Below are 23,293 nucleotides of genomic sequence, written 5' to 3'. Positions count from 1 at the left end.
GAAAATGGCTATATTTAGGGTCTTTTTTTCTCCATGTTTTAGTGATCTGCATAGTCATTTTGCTCATGGTTTTTTATTATATAAGTTTCAGGTGTACAGCATTATAATTAAACATTTGATACAATACAAAATATCACAACTACAAGTCTAGTTACCTTCCATCACAATAAAGTTGACCTTACTCATCCATTTCACCCACTCCCCAAAACCTCCTTCCTTTCTTGTAATCACTAATGTTTGCTGTATCTATGACTTTGTTTTCATTTCATTTGGCTTTTTTGTTTTGTTTTTTAGATTCCACATATGAGTGAAATAATAAGGTATTTGTCTTTTTCCATCTGATTTATTTCACTTAACATAATATCATCAAGTTCCATCCATGTTGTCAGAAATTGCAGGACTTCATGTTTTTTTATGGCTGAGTAGTATTCCATTGTGTGTGCATGTGTGAGTGTGTGTATAATCTTTTTTAACTGAAGTGTAGTTGATTTATAATATTATATTACTTTCATGTACACAACATAGTGATTCAATATTTTTATAGATTATACTCCATTTAAAGTTAGCCATAAAAAAGAATGAAATTTTACCACATCTTTATCCATTCATCCATTGGTTGACACTTTGGTTGTTTTCTTATCTTGCCTATTGTAAATAATGCTGCAATGAACATTTGTGTTTATATATCTTTTCGAATTAGTGTTTTCATGTTTTTCAGATAAATACCTAGAAATGGAATAGCTGGGTCATATGGTAGTTCTATTCTTATTATTTTGAGGAATATCCATACTGATTTTCATAGTGGCTGCACCAATTTACATTCTCATCAACAATGTAGGAAGGTTCTCTTTTCTCCACGCCCTCTCCAACATTTGTTATTTCTTGTCTTGTCAGTAATAGCCATTCCAAAAGGCATGAGGTGGTATCTTATTGTGGTTTTGTCTTGCATGATGATTAATGATGTTGAACATCTTTTCATGTCCCTGTTGGCTATCTGTATGTCTTCTTTGGAAAAATAAATAAAATGTCTATTAAGATCCTCTACAACTTTTTAAATCAGATCATTTTCTTGTTGTTCAGTTGTGTAAATCCTTTATATATTTTGGATATTAACCCCTTATCAGATATATTGTTTGCAAATATCTTCTGCCATATAGTAGGCTGCCTTTTCATTTTGAGAACAGTTTCCTTAGCTGTGCAGAAGCTTGTTAGTTTGATGTAGTTCCATTTGTTTACTTTTGCTTTTGTTTTCATTACCTTTGGAGTAACATCCACCAAAACATCACTAAGACCCATGTCAGTGAGGTTACCACCTATGTTTTCTTCTAGGAATTTTATGGCTTTAGATCTTATACTCAAGTTTTTAATTCATTTAGAGTTAATTTTGTATGTTGGGTAAGATGGTTTCATTATTTTGCACATGGATGTCCAGTTTTCCCAACACCATTTATTAAAAAGACTGTCATTTCTCCATTGCATGTTCTTTGCTTGTTTGTTGTAAATTAATTGTCCATACGTGTGAGTTTATTTCTGAGCTCTCAGTTCTATTTCATTGATCTCTGTGTCTGTTTTTGCACCAGTACCATACTGTTTTGATTACTACAGATTTGTAGTATAGTTTGAAATCAGGGAACATAATACCTCCAGTTTTGTTCTTTCTCAACGTTGTTTTGGCTGTTCAGGATCTTCTGTGGCTCCATATAAATTTTTGTATTAGTTACTCTAGTTCTGTGAAATATGCCATTGGAATTTTGATAGGCATTGCATTGAATCTGTAGATTGCTTTGGGTAGTATGGACATTTTAACAATATTAATTCTTCCAATCCATGAGCATGGAATACCTTTGCATTTGTTTGTGTCTTCTTCCATTTTTTAATCATTGTCTTATAGTTTTCAGTGTAAAGGTCTTTCACCTCCTTGGTTAATATTATTCTTAGTTTTTTTTGTTTTTTGTGGTTTTTTTGATGCAATAGTAAATGGGATTTTTTTTTAACTTCTCTTTCTGATAGTTCACTAATAGTGTATAAAAACACCACAGATTTCTGTATATTGACTTTGTATCCTGTGACTTTTGTGAATTCACTTATTTCTAACAGTTTGAGGTGCAGTCTTCAGTGTTTTCTATATATATAGTGTCATTTCTTCTGCAAATAGTGACAGTTTTCTTTGTTTCCAATTTTGTTGCCTTTAATTTCTTTTTCTTGCCTAATTGGTATGGCTAGAATTTCTAATACTATGCTGAATAAAAGTGGCAAGAGTGGAATCCTCATCATGTTCCTAATCTTAGAAGAAAAGCTTTCAGCATTGAGTATGATTTTACCTGTGGGTTTGTCATATATGGCCTTTACTGTGTTGAGGTATCATCCTGCTATACCTACTTTGTTGGGAGTTTTTTTTTTTTTTTTTTTTTTTTTTGGGTACGCGGGCCTCTCACTGTTGTGGCCTCTCCCGTTGCAGAGCACAGGCTCCAGACGCACAGGCTCAGTGGCCATGGCTCATGGGCCCAGCCGTTCCACGGCATGTGGGATCTTCCCAGACTGGGGCACGAACCTGTGCTCCCTGCATTAGCAGGTGGACTCTCAACCACTGTGCCACCGGGAAGCCCTGTTGGAGTTTTCATCGTAAATGGATGTGATTTTTTTTTCAAATGATTCTTATGCATCTATTGAGTTGATCATATGATTTTTACCCTTCATTTTGTTAATGTGATATATCACGTTGATTGATTTTTATGTATTGAAACATCCCTACATCTCTGGAATAAATCCTACTTGATCATATAATCATTTTAATATATTGTTGGATTAGATTTGCTAACATTTTGTTGAGGATTTTTGCATCTATGTTTATCAAGGATATTGTCCTGTAGTTTTCTTTTTCTGTGGTATTCTTGTCTGGTTTTGGTATCAGGGTAATGTTGACTTCATAAAATGTGTTTGGAAGGATTTCCTCCTCTTCAGTTTATTGGAAAAGTTTGAGAAAGATAGTTATCAAATCTTCTTTGTATACTTTGCAGAATTCATGAGTGAAGGCATCTAATCCTGGACTTTTGTTTGTTGGGAGATTTTTGATTACTGTTTCAATATCCTTACTAGTAATATGTCTATTCAGATTTTCTATTTCTTCATGATTCAGTGTTGGAAGATTATATTCTTCGAGGAATTTACTGTTTGTTCTCAGTCGTCCAATTTTTTTGCCATGTAATTGTTCAGAGTAGTCTCTTATGATACTTTGATTTTCTGTGCTATCAATTGTAACTTCTCTTTCATTTGTTTTCTTTGAGTCCTCTCTCTTTTCCTTGTCTAGCTGAAGGTTTGTCAATTTGGTTTATACTCATGATTTTTTAAACTGAGCTTAAGTATTAGGCATCTATTAGTCATGTCCACTTCTGATTGTTAGATATCTAGGCTGGTTTTTCAGTAATACACTTCTTCTAAGAATAGGCATCAAGACAAAGGAGCCAAAAGCAAGCATAGAAAACACCACCCCATCTCCAAAATCTGTTCTTAGCCTACATTCATTGACCTTTAAGCTTAGTAATCAGTGAATAGATGCTTGCCTAATATGCATGAATCACCTACAGCTACTGTAGTCTTCTTTTTTAGCAAATGGCATCCCTTTTCTCAACAAACACATATCCTCTGTTGTATGACTAGTGTGGCCAAAGTGTGCTGAGTGATATATCTATATCTATATCTATATTTATCTATATCTATATAATTTAAACTAATTCTTCCTTTTGTCTCAGGCTCCAGTATGACTCAATGGGACACTATTAATAAAAATCACATTCTACCAAATACTCCATAAACCGCAGCTTTTCATGTTCTATAAGATTACATTTATTGACTGAGATAAATGTAATTTAACTGGCCATTACCTGGTAATCTATCAAGTGGACCAGATGTGGGACAGGCTCTCATTGCCTTCCCAGGGCCCACAGAGTGAAAGAGCACTCTTTTAGGGATGATGCCAAAAGAGAAGTCAAGATAATATTTTAGTACGTACTGTTTTCTCCAGTGTTGGGGAAATTCTTTAATCAGAGCAATAGGGTCCCCTGAAGAAGCCATAGGGAATCTGGCTGGTTTAATTCATTCATGCCTGAAAGAACATAGAATAACAGTGATCAAATGCAGCGTGAAGAAGATGCTCAGGAGGGCTGGAAAATTTCAGCAAGTAGATGCTGAAACCCCAGAGACAGATTACCACTGGGCAAAGGAAAACGTGAAAAGAGTTACACTTAGCCCTTAGTGGTAGCAAAGTAGGGTGAGTGGGAATCCCTTTACTACCATCTGACATCTCCTTTTGACTTAGCAGCTTTTAGAAAGGGTGAAAGTGGATAGGGATGTCAGTGGCAGGGTTCACAGTCCCTCCCTGGTCATAAGGAGCTCTTCATTATAATGAGCTAGCCCAGGAAAATCTCACAGCTTATAGTCAAACTCAACACAGTTGGAGTGTAGAAACTGATTTTTTCTCAGTTAGGGATTTTTCTGAGTTCTCATGACCACAACTGTTTAATTAATTAGTGAATACACATGGAAGGAGACCCAGCTGGCCACTGGCTGTCAGCACAGTTGGTGCTAAGAAGATAGACTAACTTCTGTGCAAAACTACCTTACAGGTACCCTTTCAATGCTTATAGATGGCTTTCTATGTGTGGTGATTTGAGGGCATCAAAAAACCACACTCCACACCTGCTCTTCTCTGCTTCACTTTACCCAGGGATCTCTTGCTCAGGCTTGCCACTTTGCCTGAAATATACCATTATAGATTAAATCCTTTAAGGCACTTTGTCTTTAAGGCACTTTGTCTCCAAGAATCTCCTATTAAAATGAAACTACTACAAGGAGGATTTTCACTTTAACCCATTAACTGTAATCAATCAGATAAGGTAGTTCACCTTAAAAATGAATGGGATGAAATATAAAGAGAGATACGTTTTACTTGGTAGAGGAAGGGAAGTAAAGGAATGTAGAGGCAGATAGCCTTAGGTGGTGCAATATAGTAGGATTACCTGAGAAGCCAGATTGTATCATAAGTTTTGGTAGAGAATTCTACAAAGGGGAGAAGAGGGCAGGAAAGATAGAAGGCAGGTAACTAACATAGCAGCTGCCACCTAAACAAGTTTGCTTCAAACCAATCATTTTAACAATTTTTTCTCAGCTAGATTGCCAGCTCCTTGAGGAAGGGGATCCTTTCAAAGAGACCAGAGTTCAAATGCCAGGTTCAGTTGGGGAAAGTCTCTCTCTCTCTCTCTTTCTCTCCCCCCCCCTTTCTCCCTCTGTCTCTCTCTCCTCTCTCCCTCTTTCTCCCTCTTGTAAAATGGTATAATAAACAATGTCTACTCCTGGGGTGTATTGTTAAGATTGCATGGGGTATCCCAAGTAAAAGCCAGTAAGACCATGCTTGATACACGATAGATGGTCAATATACATTATTTGTCCTTTTCTTCTTGCCTCTAAGACATAGCAAATAGGGTGCTAGGCACACAGGAACCTCTCAATATATGCTTTAAAAGGACCTGATGAAGAAAATTAATGGTGAAAATAAAGTAGACTAAAGTTCTTTCTAAATTGCTTTGTCTTTAAAAGAAGGTAACAATGCTGAATAAATAGACCTGAGAAGAGAATGAGTAATGTATTCTCGGTTCCCCAGTATCCACAGAAGTCTGTCATGGGGGCTGAGAAAGAAAGCCCAGACAATAAGTTACAGACAGTTATAATCTCTACTGGTAGTTTGCCGTGTGTGAAGGTAGAACAAGAATTATCCAAGTACCACCTAAATGGGGCAGATATGTGAGGAAAAACTAGAGTAATAAACCATAGAGACAGAATTCAATGACTGAGTAGGGCCGCAGATTAATCATAAACTCTACCAGGCAAATACAGCTGACTAGAAGCAGATTCTATTAAGATGGTGAATATTCTCAGTAATTTTTTTAGGTCATTTAATTTATTGTATTTCATGGACAGGACTCAGGCAAGATATCAACAAGTGGATTTTGGTTTGGGAGTCACTTCATCAATTTCTTCTAGAACAGTCATATACCATAAAATTACTGTTTTACTCGCTGGCTTTTTCAACTCCCAAAACAGGCCACTTAACCTGAGAGAAAGCAGGACGTAGGGGAAAGAGCACTGGTTAGGCATAGGATACCTGGCTTCTAGTTTTGGCCATATCACTAATTAGTGGTATAACCTTAGGAAAGTTCCTTCCATCTCTGGTGCTCAGTCTCTCATCTGTAAAATGAAGGACTTTGTAGACTAAATTATCTCTAAGGTTCTGATACTCTTAAGTCTAGTAGAAAGTTTGATTTGGCAGATAGGTCCAATTCTAGATAAAAATTGGAAAAATATGAAGAAATTTTGTGTTCTTATTCTTAAGTGCTTCATCACCTCAGGTCTGATCAAGAGTCCTCACATCACAACCTACCTGCCTGGAGTCCATATCCAATCCAAGACCCATAATCTTAGGCAGACTTTCGTGATGTGCACAAGCTTATTCCTTTCATGGACTGCTCCTCATCAAAACATTTTTAAGGCCAGTGTCTCTACTTTTAACCTCAGAAAATAAGTAGATTTAAGCTAATGTATTAAGAACAGAGGACTAGAAGATATTATCCAGGACCTTCACAAAAAGCATGCAGGCATTTTTCCAGCAACCTATTTTAAAATAATTCATGGGAACTATTGCAGACCTAAGCAAAAAAGAGCAAGGTACAGCACCATAGGAGGAGAGTAAGGGAGAGGTTTTAATCAGGTTAAACCCCTCACATCATACACTGAAGCCTGCTCAGCAGCCTACATATGGAGTAAGTAATTCAACAAGTTCAGACAGCAAATACTTATTGAGCACTTGGGGCAACATGCTGTTTTCATTAATAAGCCCAAAGATGACATCATGGTGATTCAGTGAGCCTTATTATAATTTTTAAATTTCTGGAAGACTGATTGAGTATTTAAAATAAAGATTAGACTATTAATCTTTATTATGTCTCTATTAATAACCTTCTAATCTCTACTGATGCTTTAGTCTTTACAAACAAGGTAACTGAGGGCTAGAGAAAGCAGGGGATTCGTCCTGAGTTACATAGCAAGTTAATAACAGAGCCAGGACTAGAATTTTAGTTTTAATTCAAAATCCTTGTGCTTTCTTATCCACATCACATTTCCTTCCAATTACACATTCTGTAGTATGTGTGTATCCACACATACTTCTCTCCCCCTCATATAGTCCAACTATTTGGAGGAAAGATTTGTTTATGTTATTAAGGCTTTCAACTTTCTAAATCACCACAGCATACAAATCACCAGAAACAAGTATCCCTCATTTTTCTTTTTGCAATGACATGGAAACCAGTGGTCTTTACTATGTGCAAAATATCAACATCTATTCTTACCTCTTCCTCTTCTCTCTCTCTCTACCCCAGCGCCCACACATACAGAAACACAGACACTCAGACATCCATTTCTACTGACATAAAAGACTGGAAATTAACCAAAATGAGACAAATGTTCTTTTTTCCTCTTTACCTCCTTTTCTGCTGCTATAATTTGCTAAATTATCAGTCAAGAACAAAGGAATTAAGTGATGAGCAATGCCATGTAGTAAATCAAATCACCATGCTAGATCTCACTGGAGATAAAAAGAAAGGAGACATGGCCTCTCTCCTTGAAAACTTGTAGACTGGTAGCGTGACACAATAGACAAAACAAAAGAGAAATGAGTAAAATCAAATGTTAAATTGAGCAATTCAAATGCCCAGCTCTGTAAAATTTGCCATGTATTTAGGGTACAAATCCACAATAGTTTTTAATGTGTTAGGCCATTCCATAAGGAATTTATAAAAGCAGTGATTTCACTAATCCATAAAACTCACACGTCTCTTTCTCATTTACTCTGCTGCAAGCCTTATAACTATTACCCTTCTTATAAGTATTTAGAACTGCAAGCCTGACCAAATGCAATGCTCCTATGTACTGAAGGAAACCTATCATGTGAAAGACAGGTGCAACTTAATTTTCCCAGAGTGATTTCAATCCAATTTCACATGACATTTTACAAATTGTATAGAGGAATTCTGACCAAAGGAGTGCAAAGTACCCAGTAAGCATTAACATTATGATCCATACCCTATAGAAAGTGGTGTCCTTAATCACACTCTTTTCATAGATAGAGAAACTGAAAAATGAGAAATCTTGCTGTCTTTTTCAAGTTTATACCCCAAGTCAGTCCCAAAGGAGCACAACTTGAAGCTCAAGCCTGTAATTGATACCTGCTGAAAGTATGATTTAGAACAGAGTTCTAAATCAGGAATGGATGTCCCAAGTTCCTTCCTTTACTTCCTCCTGGATAAGGAAACATAAACATGGGCGGGGGGTGGGGAGCATTGCAGAGACCAGGAAGATATGGGGTAATAACCAACATTATCAGGAGATGAACTATCTTAAAACCCTGTTACTGTATTTTTGGTTTTTGCTTTTAATTTTTTACCCGGAGTTCTGTAACCAGGTGGGTTAGATGTTTACAACACTGAGCTCCTAAACTTAAGTATGTGAGTCAGATTCTGGTTAATTCTTTCTGAAATATAGCCATAGATTGTGTTGTGAACCTGGGACAGGCATCCTGTAACTTCAAGGCCTTGGTCTTAAGGAAAAAAAATGACTCACAAATATAAATATAGCTCTACTTTCTCTTCTGATGGTTGGTATGTAACATCAGTTTTTTATATGAAGGATCTCATGCTTTTCCCTTCAATTCTGATGCCCTAAACCCAATAAAGAGTGTAATAAGAGGTTGGCAATCAAGTATACACATAAATTATTTTATTCCCCGAGACTTATTTAGGAGAGTCTCTCTGTAAATTTTTGTTTGTGCCCTTTTCTTGTTTTTATTTTAATTTGCATCTAAAACCACATATTCTGTCTAGTCTCTAATATGGCCTTATATCTGAAACTCAGAACCTTTACTCTAAACTTAGCATGACATAGGTTAGGTTAAGGATAGAAAAGCAAATCTTTTGTAAAAGCTCTAATATGATTTCCTTTTTGCATCACTTCAGCTTAAATGTGAATGGGGACAGTGATTCTCTGTTTAAGGAAAAATATGTCATGAAGTCACATATCTTCACATATGTTTTGTGTAGTCAGGTTTAATATGTGCTACTTTATCTTCCCCAAGTAAATAAGCTCCATGAGGGCAGGGGCTTTAACTTATATGACTCCTATTATTACCCATACTATGATGGAAAAGTAGTAATCACACCATATAGATTGGTTAAAGAGAATTAAAGTACTTCATCTATACTTTCTATGATCCCCATTTTTTTATCCATCTTTATTCCTCATGTTATGTGTTTTACCCCCTTATTTCCTAGTTCACCCAGCCTGAACCTAATAAAATAACAAACTATTTTTAAATTGGTACATCTTGACTCCTTCTATTATAAACTCTCTTGATTCTCAAGTGGAAAGGGTCAAAGTAGTGTGATGTGACTTTATCATATAGGGATAGTATAGCATAAAGGAAAAACTTTAGCAACCAACGGAATTGGGTTTGAAATTCAAACAAGACAGTTATAAAACTTTGGGAAACTTATTTAATTTCTTCACATTGTTTTTTTTATCTATAAAATGTGTGAAATAACATAGTTATTTTCAAGAAATAAGATATATTGCCCAATGCTTAGTACTTCATAAGTGCACAATAAATCATAATCATTATTATTTTTATAGCAGAGAACCCAAAGCCAAAGTTAGAGCTAGTAGTAGATAAGCTCTAAAAACCTGGTAAATTCTAGACTCTAGGTAGCTTCTTAAATATTTAATAGCTTTTTCTGGAGTCATTACTAGGAATATACATGATTTCGAATAGGGCATAAGTTCTTAGTGGGAGAAAACAGCTCAAGGATGACCTGAATCTGATGTTGACCCTTAGGCCATGGTGAGGACTTTGGCCCTGCCTTGAAGTTCACAGTTTGAGCTTTGAGGAGGATTTGGGAACCACTAAATATAGATCTAAACCCATAAATCATATTGGAAAATTCTGATTATTTTCCTTTCCTATAAAAGCTAGACTGGTTTCCCAGAGTTGTGAGAATAGAAAAAGGCCAAAAATTCAGAATTTTCCGTAAAGAAAATGAAATCAACACACTTAGCAGTGAGACTGAGCAAATCAAAACTAATTTATATTCCACAATGAATTTTTCAAACCTAAAAATAATTCCATACCCACAAAAAGGCTATGTGAAATTAAAACCTTATTTTGAAAACACACTATTAAACATGAAAATTAATTCCATTGTTTAAATAAACATGCTAACAGTTTATGGGAAAAGATAATGAACTGATCATCACGACTTAGAAGTATTTTATATTATTTGGCCCAATAAGACAAGGGGGTTAATGCATGAATGCATTACTAGATTAGACTTAAAATCTCCAAAGCAACATCATACAGTTTTTGGAGGGGAGTTTATTAGGGTGGTTCACGATCAATTTTCATTTTATGGTGTCCAAAATATTTCCTTCAAGTTCACAAATGTGTCACTAAATGAAAATGCTGGGGAACAGACTGCATCTCTATCCAGTGTATTAAAGCATCCTGCATACTGGAGATCCCACTGCATTTGGATAGGAGCTAGCATGATTAACCATCACGCCCATATTTTCCAGATACTGCTTTAGCATAGGTTTTTATTCTAGCTCTGTATGTTTGGCCCAAGTTCCAGTCAGGGAGCAACTTATAACCCACGGTAATCAACCTTAATGTCTCTTCCTTATTGAATGATGTCACAGGGATTTTCAAATTTACTGATTCCCAGAGGTCAGGCAGCTTTAAATTTCCTGAGTAATTTTATTCCCCTAGGAAAGAAGAACAGGCACACAGATGACAGTTTTCAATGTTCAATTACTACAACTGTAACTTTGAATCAAGATGGTTTTAACAAGTAATTATATGTAAAATATAATCCAGGTCATACTCTGTGAATGCTGAGAAACAGCACTCTTGTCTCTGCAGATTGCTAAATGTCTTTACAGTGTTTTGCTTAATCAAATTTCATGGTCCAAAATTGGGGAAAGTTTATTCTACTTTCCGTGACCAAAAGGACCCTTCAGCAAATGGCCAGAGCAAAGCTGGGCAGACCATAATTTAATGGATTATCCCGAACTCTGGATAACTAGGGCCCAAAACTCTATTTTCCCTACTTAACCTGGATTGGTTACGTAGACTGACAACTTCACAGTCTGTCATATTCATATTGTGCTTCAGCTAGGTATATCATCATCAGGATGAATTTATTATATCTATTGATGTAAAATTAACACAAATAGTTTTTTTCGTCCTGATAAGATTTGGAAGTCATAGACTTTCAGAGGGAAAGATTTTACTGTACCTGATGTCTTGATATGGACTGTGCCTGATTTTGACAACAAAACCAGCTATTTCTATCATCAGTGGCTCTTTCTCAGAGAGATTAATGTTAAGTCTAGTGACTGAAATTTCCTTTATTATACTGAATTAGCTTTATGAAGTATTAAAAATTAGTACCACCTAGCTTTAAGCTTAGCATCCTTAGAAAAAAAGAGAAGTCTGGTTGTACCTTCAGTGATAAAAAATATTAGAATGAAGGGGGGGAAAAAAGATTAAGCAACAACTACAACAAAACAAGAACAAAATCAGGTCCCAGTCAAAGCTGGACCCAAGAAGATAGAAGCAGAATGCTATAATTATTATGGAAATGTGGGAAGAAACTGCCAAATAAATATATCTTTAGAATATTAAATGAGTAAAATCTTTAGTTATAAAAATTAATAAGGGGCAGGAAAATATAGATTAAAAAATCCCCTTTGCAGGTCCCCACCACCTAAGCCAAACAAAAACAGACAATTTTCTAAATTATTTCTACACTTACAATTTTAAGCTAACCAGGTAAATTGGACAAAAAGAGTAAGAGGACAACACTGTGTCTACTAAAGAAAAGTTTGTTTATTGGACCCGGGTTATATTCTTTCTCTATCGACATTAACTGAATTATTTGGATAATCATTCAAGTTTCCACTGCGAGAGGAATGTATAAAGATAACTTCATATCTTAGAGTACCTCTGATAGAATTTTTTTTTTTTTTTTAAATTTATTTATTTATTTATTTTTGCACGGTACGCGGGCCTCTCACTGTGGTGGCCTCTCCCATTGCGGAGCAACAGGCTCCGGACGCACAGGCTCAGCGTCCATGACTCACGGGCCCAGCCGCTCCGCAGCATGTGGGATCCTCCCAGACCGGGACACGAACCTGTGTCCCCTGCATCGGCAGGCGGACTCAACCACTGCGCCACCAGGGAAGCCCTCTGATAGAATTTTTGATAAAAGTTATCTAACTTTGTCATATTATTGTGCTTAAAGGTAACACCAGTCTTTCGTTTTAGACTCTTTACAAGAAAGTCTAGTGCATATCCTTGATTCTCTAATATGCACAATATATGTCAAGTTGCTAAATGTTCATTAATTTCAACAACTTCAATTTTCCAGGAAGAGAGGGAAAGAGATCTTCAATGTTTTATAGTTAATCTAGAACAGAAATTGTTTCTGTAGTTTGGAGCCACTGTCTTACATCTGTATTCAGGGTGGCTTAATTATATCCATTGAAGTGACCTTAATAATAAACATCAAGAAAACATTTCCTTTTTCAGTTTTAGAATTGAAAGGATTTTAAAAACGAACACATCTGATAAATAATAAATCAGTCTATCTTCCACATGTCATTCATTTTCCAGCATACCATTTGGTCAGACACTTCAGAGTAGCTACCCAAAATAACAAATTTTTAGTTTTAAAGATTCAATTCATAGGTCACTTTGTGTCATTTAAAAAAAGATTTAATATTTCAGACAGTATATCATCATCAGTACTGTTATCCTATAAATAACTTGTAAGAATTATTTTATCATATAAAAAATAAGTCATTAGCTTTTAAGAAATATCTGGTAGCATCTTATTAGCTTTTGAGAAATACCTGAATCTGATCTGCCAAGTAAAGCTGAAAATAATCTTAGCTAACTAATTATAATATTAAAACCTTTCTTCTGCTGCTAAGAACGTGGACAAAACCTTGTCATTGTCTGCCATAAATAGTGTAACACTGAGCAAAAACTCTTGGAAGAAACAAATAGATTGTCAATAATTAAGGAAGAAATTGAGGGGCTTTTGACTTGGGGTAGACATTTGCATATATTTTAGGTACCTAGTGAGATAGCAATTATGCTGTCTGAGATACAACTGAGCCTGAATAGGCAGCCTTGGCTTATGTGCTGGACATAAGTCATGCTTCTATGTGACCCACATACTGATCATGGCCAATGGTGTAAACTTTGGTTTCCTTACTAGGTAATCAGAGTTAGTGAACTTCTTGGCCCATACCCAAATCTCCAGGGTCTATACAGACTTGATTTTGGTTAAGATCGTGCACTTCTGATTATTTCTCAAGAGCTCTATCTGCATCTGGCTGATACTAATGCAGTTGTTGCTGCAAACGAAAGTGATGCCTGTGAAGCACACTCTCTACTCACAATTGTCTTCCAATGACTATACCAAGAGAGACCACTTTAATTTTCAAATCTAAGATTATCACTCTCTTATATGATAAATATTAGTCATAGTCAAGCCACTAACTACTGCATCCTCTTTGGGATTCATATACCAGAAATTATTACAATATTTAGCTTCCTCACAGTTTATCCTAAGCCCCATATACCTGTTTCTGCAAGTCAGATACCCTGTAATCTTGATCCCCTTCTCAAATCTGGACTCTCCTAGACCTCGACACTTTCTTAATACTCTCTCTTACAGCTTTGCCAAACTTACGCCCTGGATCTCAATATAGCACATAAGCATCCAGTCCACGGTCAAGTCTGTGGTAGTATTATATTACGGCACCTAGTGTACATCAATTTGCATTTTGGGATTTTTTTCTGTCAGCACAGTAGGAATAATCATTTCCTATTCTTGCAAGTAAACAGTGGTAAAGCCCAGCAAATCAAGGTTTGTTACATTATCAGGGCCCTTGGGAGAAAACTGAATTGTGCCCTCGGTATTGAGAAGTCCTTGAATGATTTCAAAATGACATCTTTTAACATTTCTCAATGAGTAATGCATGTGTCTGTTAATCCTCAAGCCTTGCTAGGCAGTAAAATGAAATGAGCACTGGACAAAGTGTCACAAGACCTAGGATCCAGCCTTTTCTCTGTTATGGACTCACAGAGGTACTTAACCAATTCACTTCAACTCTCTGGGCTTCAGTTCAACTGTAAAATGCAAACTGACGATCTGTCACTTCCCAAAGCATAAAAGAGTCTCATATGTTCGACACTGCTCCTGTGAATGACAGGATTTGAATCTGTCTCTGATAATTTCATATTCTCTGACTAGGGTTCTGGTAACTGATTCTTGGGACCTACGGCATAAGAGGAAATCTTTGGGGACGTCACTTTAATGGGCAAGGGAAACAGGACTGTCTATGGTCTCTCCTCTGGGATTAAGTAGGAGTCAGAAGAAGCAGTTAAATTCCTTGTTTGGTTTCAAGCATCTGATTGGTGCCAAAAATGTCTATCAGAGGAAGACAGAAAGCATGCTTATTTCTCCTTTTAATTTCAGTTACTTAGTGCAAAGGGGGATAATTGAGTCCATTGATTCCTAAAAATCCCTAGGTGGAAATTCAGTGAGCTTTTTGGAAGAGTCAATGTCCCTCTTGTATGTATTCACCTTTACAGTATTCTGTACTATATTACACTGGCTCCAACAGAATAGATACAATAGATGGTTCCTGTCTCACAGAAATATTACTGCAAACATGCAAGGTAGAGTAGTACATGTGTTAACAAGTGCAAAGAAAATTTTATAATTAAAAAAAATTTCCCCTTTGGCACAGACTTCTTGGAGTATGGCATTTATGTATTCCAAAACTTTGCTAGCTCGGAATCTTTCCCTGGGCTAAAAAAAATTGAATCCCATCTAATAAACAAGGTCTTTATGTATACCACAGGAAAATATATTTAATATCCTGTGATAAACCATAATGGAAAAAATATAAAAATGTTTATATGTGTATATATATACAAATTCTGCACAGCAGAATTTGGCACAACATTGTAAATCAACTATACTTCAATTAAAAAAAGTTGAATCCCATCTATAAGATTGGTACCTTTGCCACCATACCTGAGACTTACAGCAACTAAAACATTCAGAAAGATATACTCCTTGCTGAATGACCCAAAGCTCTCTAACAAATGTAGCTTTCCTAGTTGAATAAAATTATAACTTTTTTCTTCCCTGGAAAGACTACAGCAGTATAATATGAAGTCCCTGCACACCACTGTTGATAGCAGAGAAGGGAGCAGGAAAGTCATTTGGGATTTAATCTTGGGTCATGTTTCCTTTCTGATAATCTCTGAATGGAGTTTCTAACAGTTTCGTGCTATAGATACCCTCATCATTTAAAGTTTGAAGGTACCTTCCTTAATATTTCCTCTTCGAGCACAAAAGAAAAACAACATGCAAACCAGAAAACAATTTCACTTACATTTTTTCAAAATAAGTTGTCAGTTATGCGTCTAAAAATGTAAATTTAATTCAAAATTATTTTATCCATTGTTGACTTTTTAAATGTACTGATTATTCTGTTAGATGCAGCTTATCTATGAGCAACTGTTTCTATTATTTTATTTCCTCTCTCTCTCATTAAAAATATGTTTTGTTTTGTTTTTCTTTCTAGAGTGTTTTCTTTGAAAGCAGACTCTCTATCGCTAACATTAATTATAATTCACTTTTAAAGTGAAAGTATGTAACTTATATAAGCTAATAGGAACACACATTCATGCTGGTAAGGGTCCTGAGATATTATAGCTCTTTTTATTTTTTAATCATAGCTCATTTTGAAAATAACACAAATCTAATTTAATATTTTGACAGATAAAAGTATCATCTACAAAGAATTATAGCAAAGAGTAGATAAAAACATCTTGCACATTCATACAAGTAACTCTGCTTAATAAAAAGTTGGTTAAATCATGAATGTTCACAAGGCTATTTTATTCAATATCAATTGAGGGAAACACATTATGAAAAACCTCTCCATGTCAAACTTATATTTCTCCAAGTTCAAAGTTGCCTGCTCCCTCTCACCTCAGGCAGCCAACTGTATAATTATTTTTGTTTGTGCAAATACCAAGGAAATGACATACAAGGATGGTCCAGATTTATTATATCCATACCACCCTCAGATCTGACAGGTTACCCAGAATCTGGTGTGAAGACGTCAATTCAAGACAGCAAGGGTGAAATGCACAGATAATAGCTAATATGCATTTAAAAACTAGAGCTTACCATTTCAATTTCTTTCTGTTTTCTCCAGAGATCTCCAAAAAATTCATGTGACAGCCACTCCAACAAGGACACTACTGATCTGTGCATCAATTCCAGCTCCCTGTTCTGAGAACAACCAATCCAATCCCCCTTCACTACCACCCCAAAAAAGGAAAGAGAGAAAGAAAGAAAGAAAGAAAGAAGAAAGAAAGAAAGAAAGAAAGAAAAGAAAGAAGAAAGAAAGAAGAAGGAAGGAAGGAAGGAAGGAAGGAAGGAAGGAAGGAAGGAAGGAAGAAAGAGAGAGAAAGAAAGAAAGAAAGAAAGAAAGAAAGAAAGAAAGAAAGAAAGAAAGAAAGAAAGAAAGAAAGAAAGAAAGGAAAGGAAGGAAGGAAGAAAGAAAGAAAGAAAGTAAAGAAGGAAGGAAGGAAAGAAAGAAAGAATAAAAAATGAATGAAGGAAAGAAAGAAAGAAAAAGAAAGAAGGGAAGGAAGGAAGAAAGAAAGGAAGGGAGTAGGGAAAGAGGTTGGAAGGAAAGTAAAAAGAAAACAAAATAAAAGAAAGCTGAAAGAAAAATGAAGAAAGCAAGAGGAAAAAGAAAAATAAAATAAAATTCTTAGCGTTACCTAATCACTACCATGTTGAACAACATGGTAGTGAGATGTCAGAGTGAAATATGCAAGCCACTCTGTGAACACTGAACATTTCCGTTTTCCAGGGGTAGCTTGAGCTAATGCTCACTCTCTCTCTCTCTTTCTCTCTCTCTCTCTCTCTCTCTCTCTCTCTCTCTCTCTCTCTCTCTCTCTCTCTCTCTCTGATTAATGATGCAGGGCTACCACTCCAGCCTGCAAAGCTTCACACAACACAGAAATTCTCGTTTCTATTTATAGGGCCACAGTGTATTGTCTTCCAATCCTGTGGTTGAACTCAGCTTTGAGTTTGTGGTATACAGCCTATTTGCTTATGAAGCCCTTTGCTGAAACTAGGTGCCCCTGTTCCCATCCATAGACAGTCGATCACTGCAATCTTCACTATTATCCTTTCTCACAGACTCTCAGTTATTGTGTTCAAGTATGAAAGTGGACACACCCTATCTAAGGATGTCCCTTAGGTAGCTCCCAATAGGAGAGGTCAAGGTGGGGAAGACATCTGCCTAGGGTATTCTTTTATGTTTAAACCTCCAAACTCCTGATAATGGAATAAATATTCCTTAAGAGGTTTGGAGATACTTAACCAAACATTTCCTATCCACCAACTCCCCATTCCCCTCAGAGTCCTTGTGATCAGGAAGTACAGGAAAGCACCCATTTCCTCTCAGTGTTTAGGGAGGACTGAGTGAAAAGGGGCTGGTTTCCTGTAGCCCAGACTCATAGCCACAGCCTCTTAAAGATGGTGTTCCAAGTAGCTTCAGAGTCCCAGAGCACAGAACCACACTGTATTAGGAACCTAACACCCCACCACCACTACCACCACCAGCACCACTGGAAGATGAACAAGAGACAGCTGAAGGCAATTCCCAAGACTTGAGTAGTATCTTTAGATCAGAGTGAGGGAATTTTTCACAGTGGCCATAGGAGAAAGAAGTATGTTAGTGCAGATCCAGCCTCACACCAGGACATACCTGTATGATATACAGAACACCTGTAGGGCTCTCTGTTTCAAAATGCTTCCTTCACAAATGCCTGAAACACCAGCCCTTTGGAGGTAAGCATTCCCTTCTTCCTGAAGTCTTGATTTTCAAATCCTGATGCTCTCTTACAAATATACTTACTTAAAAACCTTGGTGTGAATGAGTTAATTAGAATTCAAAAGACAGAAGTAGATGGTGGGAGCAGGTCACAAAGGAAAACTGAAGAGACACCAAGATGGGAAAACTGAACTGCCAAAAGTAATCTTTTTTTTTCATAAACACTTCAGTAAGAACTGAAAGTAATACAGTCATTTCAACTGGTGTTTAGAGAAAGTCTTTCAAAACTAAATGAATGGATATTTTTAACGTCTTTATTGGAGTATAATTGCTTTACAATGGTGTGTTAGTTTCTGCTTTATAACAAAGTGAATCAGCTATACATATACATATATCCCCATATCTCCTCCCCCTTGCGTCTCCCTCCCTCCCACCCTCCCTATCCCACCCCTCTAGCTGGTCACAAAGCACCGAGCTGATCGCCCTGTGCTATGCGGCTACTTCCCACTAGATATCTATTTTACGTTTGGTAGTGTATATATGTCCATGCCACTCTCTCACTTTGTCACAGCTTACACTTCCCCTTCCCATATCTTCAAGTCCATTCTCTAGTAGGTCTGTGTCTTTATTCCCATTTTACCCATAGGTTCTTCATTACATTTTTTTCCTTAGATTCCATACATATGTGTTAGCATACAGTATTTGTCTTTCTCTTTCTGACTTACTTCACTCTGTATGACAGACTCTAGGTCCATCCACCTCACTACAAATAACTCAATTTTGTTACTTTTTATGGCTGAGTAGTATTCCATTGTATATATGTGCCACATCTTCTTTATCCATTCATCCAATGATGGACACTTAGGTTGCTTCCATCTCCTGGCTATTGTAAATAGAGCTGCAATGAACATTTTGGTACATGACTCTTTTTGAATTATGATTTTCTCAGGGTATATGCCCAGTAGTGGGACTGCTGGGTTATATGGTAGTTCTATTTGTAGTTTTGTAAGGAACCTCCATATTGTTCTCCATAGTGACTGTACCAATTCACATTCCCACCAGCAGTGCAAGAGTGTTCCCTTTTCTCCACACTCTTTCCAGCATTTATTGTTTCTAGATTTTTTGATGATGGCCATTCTGACTGGTGTGAGATGATATCTCATTGTAGTTTTCATTTGCATTTCTCTAATGATTAACGATGTTGAGCATTCTTTCATGTGTTTCTTGGCAATCTGTATATCTTCTTTGGAGAAATGTCTATTTAGGTCTTCTGACCATTTTTGGATTGGGTTTTTTTTTTGTTGTTGTTATTGAGCTGCATGAGCTGCTTGTAAATTTTGGAGATTAATCTTTTGTCACTTGCTTCATTTGCAAATATTTTCTCCCATTCTGAGGGTTGTCTTTTGGTCTTGCTTATGGTTTCCTTTGCTGTGCAAAAGCATTGAAGTTTCACTAGGTCCCATTTGTTTATTTTTGTTTTTATTTCCATTTCTCTAGGAGGTGGGTCAAAAAGGATCTTGCTGTGATTTATGTCATAGAGTTTTCTGCCTATGTTTTCCTCTAAGAGTTTGATAGTGTCTGGCCTTACATTTAGGTCTTTAATCCATTTTGAGCTTATTTTTGTGTATGGTGTTACGGAGTGTTCTAATCTCATACTTTTACATGTACCTGCCCAGTTTTCCCAGCACCACTTATTGAAGAGGCTGTCCTTTCTCCACTGTACATTCCTGCCTCCTTTATCAAAGATAAGGTCACCATATGTGTGTGGGTTTATCTCTGGGCTTTCTATCCTGTTCCATTGGTCTATATTTCTGTTTTTGTGCCAGTACAATACTGTCTTGATTACTGTAGCTTTGTAATATAGTCTTAAGTCAGGGACCCTCATTCCTCCAGCTCCTTTTTCTTCGTTCTCAAGATTGCTTTGGCTATTTGGGGTCTTTTGTGTTTCCATACAAACTGTGAAATTTTTTGTTCTAGTTCTGATCAAGTGGGGTTTATTCCAGGAATGCAAGGATTCGTCAATATATGCAAATCAATCAAGGTGATACACCATATTAACAAATTGAAGAAGAAAAACTCTATGATCATCTCAATAGAGACAGAGAAATCTTTGGACAAAATTCAACACTTATTTATGATAAAAACCCTGCAGAAACTAGGCATAGAGGGAACTTTCCTCAACATAATAAAGGCCATATATGACAAACCCACAGCCAACATCGTCCTCAATGGTGAAAAACTGAAAGCATTTCCACAAGATCAGGAACAAGACAAGGTTGCCCACTCTCACCACTCTTATTCAACACAGTTTTGGAAGTTTTAGCCACAGCAATCAGAGAAGAAAAAGAAATAAAAGGAATCCAAATCAGAAAAGAAGAAGTAAAGCTGTCACTGTTTGCAGATGACACGTTACTATACATAGAAAAACCTAAAGACTCTACCAGAAAACTACTAGAGCTAATCAATGAATTTGGTAAAGTAGCAGGATACAAAATTAATGCACAGAAATCTCTGGAATTCCTATACACTAATGATGAAAAATCTGAAAGTGTAATCAAGAAAACACTCCCATTTACCATTGCAACAAAAAGAATAAAATATCTAGGAATAAACCTACCTAAAGAGACAAAAGACCTGTATGCAGAAAATTATAAGACACTGATGAAAGAAATTAAAGATGATACAAATAGATGGGGATATATATCATGTTCTTGGATTGGAATTATCAACATTGTGAAAATGACTCTACTACCCAAAGCAATCTACAGATTTAATGCAGTCCCTATCAAACTACCACTGGCATTTTTCACCAAACTAAAATGAAAGGTAATCTTTAGTGGCTTTGTATGAGGATAGCTATGGTGAAAATATTCCTGAGCACGTTGGGGAAAATATAATGGGGAAAAGAGTAAATTAATCTTAATTTGCATTAAGTCAGGTATGTTGACCACAGACCAAAATAGATTACCTCTGCTTTATCTTTTTATTCTGTACTCCAAGGTCTGGCAGAATATGGGGGTAATGCTTTGTTTGTTTATTTTATGAAATTTTTCCTATTTGCTTTTGGTTTCTCTAGAGTTTATCATGATGCTCTTTTCCCTCACACTCCATTCAGCAAACATTTATTGAATAACTGCTAAATGAAGACCAGTGCATCAAATACAGATTAGGAGGAGACAATGAGGGGAAAAGTGTGGGAGGAGGGTGATAGTAAAGGCATTGGTGCCACCTCCCAACAGCTTTTTAGGATCTAGTTAACCAGCTAAGACAATATGCAGTTGCCTCAAATATGTGGCTACATATATGTGATAAGGGCCTAAGAATGCCATATTTAGAGTCGCAAGATTTCATAACAGAAGTTAGGGATCCTGGAGGGCTGGGGTAAGGAATGGAGTTTCAGGATGGAAGTCAGTCAAGTATTCTAGGAGAAGGAGAGAATAGTCTGGGCCTATTAATAATGGCAGGATTCTAATAAGTAAATAATAGAAAGATATTATTTGGATTTCTAAAAACCCATAAATTTTGATGCTTTAAACAGGCCCACCTTTTAGTATCCTCATTTTCCTCCTGTCTTCTTCCACAAAATAAGGTTTAGGTGTAAGCATATCAGTCTCTTTGAGTGTTCAGCCTGCTAGCTCAGATAGAATTCATAAGAGCCAATCTTCATTTTGAAATAAAACAACCGGTGGCAAAATTTCCTGACCTGGGCTGTACTTTTCCTATCTAGGTCAAGGAACTTTAGACTGATTAGAATCAAAGGAATACTCATATAGGAACATTGTTAAATTTCACTCCACTTTGGTCAAGTAAAAATTGTATATCAGAGCTGAAGGGGATATGAGTGATGCTTTAGTCTAAGCTTTCATTTTAAAGATGAAGAAGGTATAAAAGAAGGAACCCATCTCATGTCTCACAGTCAATTAATGATAAAGCTGAAACCTAAACCTGGGTTTCTTGACTTTTATGACAATGTCCCCAGCAAAGTCATTTCTATCTGGACCACATCTAATGGCATCTCTGAAGTGGTTGATTTATTTGCAGTTATGTCATCTGTGGCAAGGCTTAGTCATTCAATTGCAGAAGAAAGGTCAAATATCAAATAGAGTAAAAAACTAAGTTCTATGGCTCTGCCTTTATATATACAAGGGGTTGATATTTTAAATCATTAGATTGACTTTAAAAAAAAGTGCAAGCCCACTCAAATTAAGGATACAAATCTACAGATCAAGATAATTCTTTATCCTTTCTCAAAATTTGAATTCTGAAATATAAAATATACTAAAGTAGAAATAAAGGAAATGTTTGAGCTCATTATTAATTTGAGGAGAGAATTTTCTTTTTAATAAATGTTTCATTATGATCTAATGTTTACCTCACAATTCTAAAATTACTGTTTTAACTTAACTTTTTTTGTTGTGTTGTATATAAAATATTGCATGTTATAATATAGATTATCATTAATATAGTTTTTCTAAGCATATTCATACCATCAGACCTGCAATTTAAATACCAAGAGTTCTCCCTTTCCAATAATTTTCTATAGCTTAAATTTTCATTTGTTGTGATTTAATCATGACTAGCATTTGTTCTGTAATCTGCAGAGTGCTTATGCCTTTTTATGTAATTGTACAGAATTAATACATCATCATTCATAAAATATGAGTGCTGCAATTAACAGATTAAAATACATTAAAAATACATTACCTAAACTGCTTTCCTTGGGAAATTACCAGTTAAAGTACCAATTATACTCATTCCTTGTTTAAGTAGAGCATTTTTCAGTGTGAAAGGGGAGGGTATTTCATGACCTGAGATTTGGCAATGCTCCAGTCACTGTGCTACCTCTTTTACATTCATTATCTTACTTACTTATCAAAACAACCCTATGTTTTAGGTGCTATTTGTCCCCAGTTTATATTGAAAAAGACAGGTTCAGAGATGTTAAGTAATTTTCCCCAAGTTGCACAGCTTTGATAGTCAAGAAATGCTGAGGATTGATTTGGAGTTTTGAAATTAAGATTTCAGTACAGAGAATATCATTATTGATTCTCAGACTATAGTGGTACCAGTTGGTAATGTATAATATTTTAACCAAATTCTATTAATTATTATAAATATACATACAATTAAAAAAGAACTTATAAATGGAGATTCAGGAGATGTTCAGGGCCAAAAGAAAAACTCTCATAGTCTTGGGATTATGAGGTTACAGCATAAAGGAGATTTCATATTTAGGGACCTTCCACAT

General features: G+C 36.0%; 1 protein-coding gene across 6 annotated transcripts in view; it reads right to left on the bottom strand.

The window, feature by feature from the left end:
- The window catches only part of GPR174 (G protein-coupled receptor 174), a 36,963-nt gene extending 19,826 nt beyond the window's left edge, over positions 1–17,137 (bottom strand). For 4 of the 6 annotated variants that reach the window (XM_032620629.1, XM_032620630.1, XM_032620633.1 and 1 more), the window contains exons 1-2: positions 16,383–16,609; positions 4,010–4,102 (exon numbers count right to left, since the gene is read on the bottom strand). The gene's annotated coding sequence lies outside the window, so the exon portion shown is untranslated. Of the gene's footprint in view, positions 1–4,009; positions 4,103–16,382; positions 16,610–16,984 lie in introns of those variants that run through there. The other 2 variants (XM_032620631.1, XM_032620635.1) reach the window with 2 other exon arrangements.
- Between the last annotated feature and the right edge of the window lie 6,156 nt (positions 17,138–23,293).

The sequence above is a fragment of the Phocoena sinus genome, chromosome X, assembly GCF_008692025.1.
Source record: "Phocoena sinus isolate mPhoSin1 chromosome X, mPhoSin1.pri, whole genome shotgun sequence".
NCBI lineage: Eukaryota > Metazoa > Chordata > Mammalia > Artiodactyla > Phocoenidae > Phocoena > Phocoena sinus.
The sequence above is the reverse complement of the archived record's forward strand: the minus strand, read 5'-3'. Positions and strand labels throughout refer to the sequence as shown.